At 51.6% G+C, this 7531-nt stretch overlaps 1 long non-coding RNA gene across 1 annotated transcript; it reads left to right on the forward strand.

Annotated features, from left to right (window-relative positions):
* Positions 1-6188: 6188 nt before the first annotated feature.
* Positions 6189-7234, forward strand: LOC120597584 (uncharacterized). Its single transcript, XR_005651419.1, has 3 exons — positions 6189-6332; positions 6710-6910; positions 7026-7234. It is a non-coding gene; the product is annotated as an uncharacterized LOC120597584 (long non-coding RNA).
* Positions 7235-7531: the final 297 nt, after the last annotated feature.

Below are 7531 nucleotides of genomic sequence, written 5' to 3' on the forward strand. Positions count from 1 at the left end.
TCCTGGAGAAGGTGTCTGAGTGGTTTGGCCTTGGTCACATGCCCATCCCAGAACCAGTCACTCTGCTCGGGTGCAGGAAGAAGGAAATTGTGCTGGGTGGTAGCCACCCCAGGAGCACTCAGGCAGTGAAGAAGGTGGCAGCTGCTGGGAAGAGCAGACTTGTAGATTAAAACGGGGAACGTGATGAGGAGGCAAGCGGGGACCAAGATATGGCCCTTTGTGTTTCTAAATGAAACAGGAGGTGAGAAGGCAACAGAGGGGAGCTTTCCTTCTCTGCTTACTGCTGGGCGTGTACCAAAAATACACAGAGATTTGTCCTCACACACACCCATAAACACACATGCTTGCATATATATAAATATATAGACACATATACATGCCTATGCAAACATGCTTACTCATTTTACACTCATGTACAGACTTATACACAGTCACCGACAGATACACTGTATCGGTCAAGAGAAGCAAGGTTATGGTTCAGTAACAAACAACTCTAAGGTCTCAGTGGCTCGAAATCTCAAAGGCTTCATTCGTGCTTACACTGCATGTCTATCACAGCTTCTGCTCATCCTAGTCACTCCAGGCCCCCTGCTGACGGAGAAGCCATCAGCTCAAACTTTGCTGGTCACTGTGTCAGAAGGAAAGAAGACCTCACACCAGTGATTAAATCCTTCTGCCCTTCTGTTAATTAGCCAGAACTGGTCGTATGGTCCCGCCCAAAGAAGCCAGAGACCTTGAACTTTTCGGCAAATAGTACTAGTGACTACCACAACATAACACGGGTGTGCTAACACACTCACTGCTCTGCCTATGTCTTTCTTATTTTATTCTTTTATATCTCGGACTCCTAACAACTCCCTGTTCCCAGCAATTAGGATCGAAATTTCTCTGCCGGAAGCCAGAGGTCATTGTAACTTCCTTCCACTTTTATTTCAGGCCTTGTCTGCTGCCCCCAACTCTCCCTCTCTCGCTTGGACCCCCATCATCCATCTCCCCTCCCCAGCCACTCTTCTTTACCTCCCCTACCCCATGCTTCTTCCTTCCTGCCAAGGAGGGAAGAAAGGGACAGCTGCACATTTATTCAGTGAGACATCACGCTGTCGCCCCACCACTTGCTTCAAGCTCCCTGCTCCCTCCCTTTCTTCTTTCTGTGGTTGCCTTGAGAGCTTACTAAGAGTGAGCTAGTGGCACATAGAGGGGAGGCTTCTTTGGAGCTGGAGAGACAGAGAGGTGGGGCCCAGGGAATATGGGGGTGAAAGGAGAGCAGGCAGACACAAACAAAGACCCCAACAGGGCCTGGGATGTAGAGAAACAGACACAAACAGACAGAGGCAAAAAAAAAAAAAATAGACATAAAATGTGTGTGTGAGAGAAGCAGAGATACAGCCAGTAACAGAGGCAGATGGAAAGAGACACAGATTGACAGAGACAAAAACAGAGACGCAGAAACTGGGCAAGAGAGATGAATGCAGAAAGGAGCAAAGAGACAGTAAAGATTGTTGAGCTCCAGGGTGGAAGTAAGGCCGTGTCCAGCCAGTGTGTGTGTGTGTGTGTGTGTGTGTGTGTGTGTGTGTGTGTGTGTGTGTGCATTATTATAGGCTCTCCAGTTACTTGTTTCACATTATCTTTCGTTGAAAGCAGGCGCTGAGATATCTTTAAAGACAGGGAGAAGACGTGGCCCTTTTCAAGGAAGTGGCTGGGGTTTGAGGCCAGACTGTAAGCTCAGGGTACTGGCAGGGGTTTCCTTGGAGATTTCTAGTGCAGTGTTCAGCTCAATAGCATTGGCGTTGTCAGTTGGAGGAGCCTTCAGGGACTAAACTGTGAATACATTCTCAGCTGCCTCTGCCCCACCTCTGCCGCCTGCTCTAGCTGTGGGATGGCAAGTCACCCTGGAGGGAGGACAGAGCTGGGGGTAGGGGGCAGGCAGTCCCTGCTCTGTGCAAGAAGTGGAGGAGGTCTCAGGCTGAAAAGAGAGGCAGATTCCAGTCTTCAGGGAGCTCTGGGTCTGAGTAGAGATGTAAGCCTCGTTTGTTCACCAAATGATTATGAAACCTGTGCCAGGCCCTGTGCCAGGACTTGGAGACACAGTGGAGACAAAAACCACATGCTCCCTGCATAGGTTCTAGTCTGGTAGAGCAGACAGACTCCAAATAAACTATAAATCTAATATGACTAATCAGTTTAATACTACAAAGGAAAAGAGTGTTATATGTCATAGAATGATGGCCATGGGACTTCGTTAAACTACTTTAAACCACTCTGCCCTCAGGAAGGTCTCTCCATGTGGGTGATATTGTGACCAAGACCTTCCTGATGAGGCGCAGCCAACCAAGAAGAAAACTGGGTGTGGCGTGGAATGGGAGTGGGGAAACGGCCCAGGTGGAGGGAACAGCCCCAGTAAAGGCCAAAAAGCGGCACCAAGCTTGGGCACCAATATCAAGACCTGAGGGGGGGCAGCACGGTAGGAGCAGTGAGCCGGGGAGTGTCGGGAGTGAGACCAGCCTAGTGGGCAGGAGCCTGCAGGACGAGCCCTCCATGGAGTGTGAGTTTTATTCTAAGGACAGTGGGAGAGACGTGAGTGGTATCCATCCATTCATGTGCTGGCACCTGCCACATGTCAGGCACCGTGCTGGGGCTCTCACCCAGCTGAGGTGTCGGGATAGACGTAAGAGGAATGTGGCGCAGGGGAACCCAGCACATCTGAGCATGTCACTCCTTTACTTAACTCCCTCCGGTGGCTCCCAGCACCCTCAGGAAAAAATCCAGACTCCTTAGCAAGGCTGTCAAGGCCCTCACACCCTGCTCCCCTCTTCCTCCCCATCTCCTCCCCTCCTGCCATTCCTCTGCCTCAGGTTTAATGCTCCCCACCAGGCCATTGCACATGCTGTGCCCTCCGCCCTTCCCACTGCTCTCTCCGTCCCCCTGCCTGAATTCTAGCCATCCTTCAAGGCTCAACTCAAGTCTCCTTTTTCTTGGTGAAGCTTTTGCTGAGCCCGGTCTCTTCCTCAATGCAACTGACCACTCCCCCTTCAGGCCTCACAGCACTAGGTACCCAGGAACACTTCATGCCCTTGTCTGTCTGTTTGTCTGTCTGTCTGTCTGTCTCCTAGATGGAGTCCAGGGAGAACAGGGCTGTACATGTCAGAATCCCCAAGCAAATTATCCAGCTACGGTCATGCAGCTGATGAGAGGCAGAGCTCTTGGTCCAAGGGAGCTGTTCGCATTTCTGCTCCCCAACTCCTTCTCAGAATAATTGGAGGTCAACCCTTGTTTGTAGGAAGAAGAGACTGGAGGCCAGAGTCTGGGACGTTAGTCTAAGAACTTTTTTTCCAGCTTTTTGCCTCATTGCATCCATGAAAACAAGATAAGCCATTCAGCAGCGCTGTTGGAGCCACCCAAGAAAATGTGGCCAGGGTTCTCACTCTGGCCATGACTGCTCAGACTGGCACAGCACGCAAAGGATATAGGCCTCATTGAGTTGGACTAAGTGACCTTTTTTGAATGGATCACCCAAGACCTCTGCCCGACTGCAGAAACGATGCTGCTCTTTGTATACAAAAATTTAAAAACTTTTAAAAAAGAGAGAAATTTTTTGAGGAAATGAATGTGGGTCAGCGTTCAGAAGAAAGAGCAGGGTCATGGTTTGGCTAGCAGTAGGAGGTCAGAGACTCTGAGCTGGGGAACAGGGGCTGGCAAGGAGCAGAGGACTCTGGGTGATTGAGGCAGGGACCTCGGGAGAAGATTGGGGAGGGAAGGTGCTGAGTACTCGCTGTAAGGCGTGAACGAAATAGATGAAATAGAGCAGTGTCCAGGAAGGACTAGCACGAAAGTCTGCCTACTCCCAGGAAAGTGAATCTGCCACGGAGAGCTTTTTATCCAATATGCCATTGCCTCCTTCCGGGACCTTGTGTGCTGCGGGAACCGAGGCAAACAGAAAGTCCGTCCCCCAGGAGATGACCTCTCTAAGACCCCTGCTGTGCTTCAGTTTCAAGGAGGACACAGGCATCCCCTGGGAGCACCTAGGGGTGGGTGACAGAGGACAGAGCTGAAAAGACCAGGAGAGGTGGGGAGAGGTCAGAAGAAGCAAGGCGGGGGCTAGGGGAGCCTAGGAAAAGGAAATATCACCTAAAATGCTGGAAATTCATGAGGCCTCCAGCCCTCACCCCTCAGAGACAGCGGGAAGAGGGCTAGTAGAGGGCCTGACCCTGCAAAATAGAAAGCTGAGAGAGAGAAGATTTGGAGGCCAAGGCTAACTGCTCCCATGGCTGTTGGCTCCTCTCTGCTTCAGCACTCCTGGGGGGAAAGGGGGATTTCTAAAGTTCAGTGTGGTTTGGATCCCCATAAACCAGTCCCCAGAGGACCGTACAACCAAGCCAGATCCCTGGACAGCTAGACTAACCTGTCAGCATCTACTGAGGCTGGGATTGCACTTGGCACCTAGAAAGAAGGCCCCACTCTGCCCTAAGCCTGACAGCCAAGACAGCTGTACTCAGCCCCCATTGGACAGCAGGACAAGTGGGCCTGAAGCAGGGGGAAGGCCCTGGGTCAGAGGGCCTGAAAGGAGCAGGCTGGCCTAGATGGATGTGGCAGCACAGGGAAGGGAACACAGACCATGAGGCCCAGACAGAAGGATGGACAGGGATAGAGACAGGGGCCGGGGAGGGGGGTATTTTGAGGAAAGAAAAAGAGACAATACTAGCTGCTGTAATAGGCAAACACCCACATCTCAGTGACCTGACCTATAAAATTCACTTCTCCCTCAGTCACAGTCTAATGCAAACATTGCTATCGGTGCGGCCTGCTGCAGGGCCTGTTGGGGCCCAGGTTCCCTCCCTTTAAGATCTCTGACACTTCCCTGTTCGGCCAGCAGACAGGGACGGACACCTGAGAAGGTGTACCCAGTTCCTGATCCTTCTGCCTGGAAGTAGTATACGACACCCTGTGCACGTTCCATTAACGAGAACTAGAAATGTGGCCCTACCTAGATGCAACAGGGTCTGAAAAATGGGGGTCCTGGCTGGGCAGCTGCTTCCCAGCTCCAAACTCCACAACATGGAGAGGGGGTCCCGAATTTGTGGTGGATGGCTGGCCAGCTCTGCTTCCATCGGCAGCGTTTATTGGACATCTATTCTAGTCCAGGCCTTTTACAGAGTGTGATTTATTCTATTCTTCACAACAACCCTTGAAAACTAAAGACTATTAGAGTCATTTCATACAAGGAGAAAGGGAAGTTCAGGGAGGTTACGAGGCTTAGCCCGAGGGGGCGAAGCCTGGATTCGAACCCAGGCACCAGCATGTCAGAGCCCATGGCATTTCCTTTCCCCAAATCACCAAGTTGTTCCTCTAGAAAATGACAGACAAAAAGGAGGGAAGCGGGGGGCGTGCTGAGGAGTAAAGGAAAAAGACAAGAAAGAGAGGACAAGAAAGAGAAAGGCACAAATGAAGAGAAAATCTGAGATTCCCACAGAGGGAGAATAAGTAGTGAGACAAGAAAGAGCTGGAAGGACATCCCAGGAAGCCCCTGGTACAGATGGGGAGGTCGCTCCCCACACCCTTCCTCCCCCTCCTGCAGAAGTGAGCTATTCTCACAGAGAAAGCTGGGCCAGACCTCTGCCCTCCTCCTTCTTCTGCCAGCTCCAGGCCAGCTCAAGGCTCCCTCCTCTGGACCTTTCTCTGCTTGGCCCCACCCTGTTGAGGGGAGAATCTGGCTTCAGCTGTTCCCCACAGGCCCGAGTTCAAATCTTACCTCTGTAGGTACTAGCATTAGATCTTGAATGGCTGAGGGCTCAGTCAAGATATGGTAGATGAAAGTGCTTTATAAACACTGACAAGAAATGGTCCTGGGGTACCTGTCCTGAGGGGCATTTGCCAGAAAGAGTGGCAAGATGGGGAGCAGCCTGGGGACTGGGGACTGGGGCGACAGCAGGAATCCCTGCTGGCTTCCCCGCCCTGGATGGCGGGAGCGAGGAGAGGATGGAAATAACGCATTTAAAGACTGCTGTGTTTCCCAGCTGCCCTGTCAGAAGCAGCTTTCCTGACAGGGAGGGCTACTTGGAAAATGAAAAGTGAATGGGTTGCTAAAATGTTTTACTTCCCCAGCTGTGTCATTACTGTCCACGTGGGAGCTTTAATGAGGGACCACGCGTCACTTGACCCCCTCACCCCAGCGGATGACAGAGGGTGATGGCTCCCCGGTTGCAGGCCCCAGAACAATCCACCACTGCAGGGCTTGTAAATTGTTATGGCCCAATGAAGAGCACGCCCTTAAATGTCACTTACCCAGGAATTAAGGTGAAGACAGGCAGTGGGACCTGCTAGTGGCACAGCCTAAGGTAGGGGAAGATGGGGTGAGGGTCGGCCTTCTCAAGAAGGGCAGTCAGACACAAGGTCTGAGGTTAATGCAAAGGGCCCCTTATCCCCCCAGGTGATCATCATCTCCACTAATTATCTCAGTTTGTGTGTGTGTCTGTGTGTGTGTGTGTGTGTGTGTGTGTGTGTGTGTGATGGGGGACAGACTTGGGAAAGTGCTTCTGTCATTAAACTGACCATGGCGAATATAGGCCAGGCACCCCAACCTCATCCCCACCCGCCTCCCTCTCCACTTCTCTCTATCGCCCTGTTCCTTTCCCTTGCTTTCTCCATTCCTCCCCCTCCCCCATGCCTTCCTTCCAATCTTACTCTCTCACCTCAGCCGTTTGTATTGTTCAAGGATTTCTCTTTGCCCCAGTGGACCCTGAGGACAGAATGGAGGAGGAATCTTAATGAGTCTGACCCAGGACAGAGGGCCCTGGTCAGGGACACCACGCCAGAGGGATCGGCCAGCTTCGCTTTCTAGCTGCACTTTCTAACTTTGAGGGGCAAGGAGAGGTCAGCTTCTAACTTTTCCCTGGAGGCCCTTCTCTGGAAGAAGGTAGACCCTCCCCTCCTCGTCTCTCTCCCATACCTATTTTTTTTCATTGTGAGATAAATTTCACATCCAGAAAAGGGCATGAAACGAATGTTCCATTTAACCAATTGTTTTAAAGCAAACGCCAGGGTAGTCACCACCTCTGCCGAGGACCAGAACATTGCCGGCACCCAGCAATCCCGCGGACAGCTTCCCACCCACCTCCCCCTGAGCCTGAGATCCCAGGCAGTCACTTCTGCCTCTCTTGACAGTGCTGTGTTCCCTCAACACGACAGTGTCGTTTTGCCTGTTTCTGAATTTTACATAAATAAAGTCATATGTTGTATATTCTTTTGTGTCTGTCCTGGTTATGTTCGTGCGACTCATCTGTGTGGTTGGTGCAGTCACAGTTCGTTTATTCTCATTGTCATAAAGAGATTGTGGTTGTCTGAGTGCCACAGCCCCACCGCATGTCTCCCCAGCCCTGGTCTCACCAGCTGTAGCACCTTAGAGCTTTGAGCCACTCTGACAGTGAGGACGTGGGTGATCCTCACAGCAGCCTGAGGCCTGGCTGGACAGGATACTCTGCAGACAGATAGCACAGTGAGGAGTCCTGGGGATGAACTGAACCCGAGCTCTCCTACC

This window comes from Pteropus medius, unplaced genomic scaffold (assembly GCF_902729225.1).
Source record: "Pteropus medius unplaced genomic scaffold, Ma_sr-lr_union100, whole genome shotgun sequence".
Taxonomy (NCBI): domain Eukaryota; kingdom Metazoa; phylum Chordata; class Mammalia; order Chiroptera; family Pteropodidae; genus Pteropus; species Pteropus medius.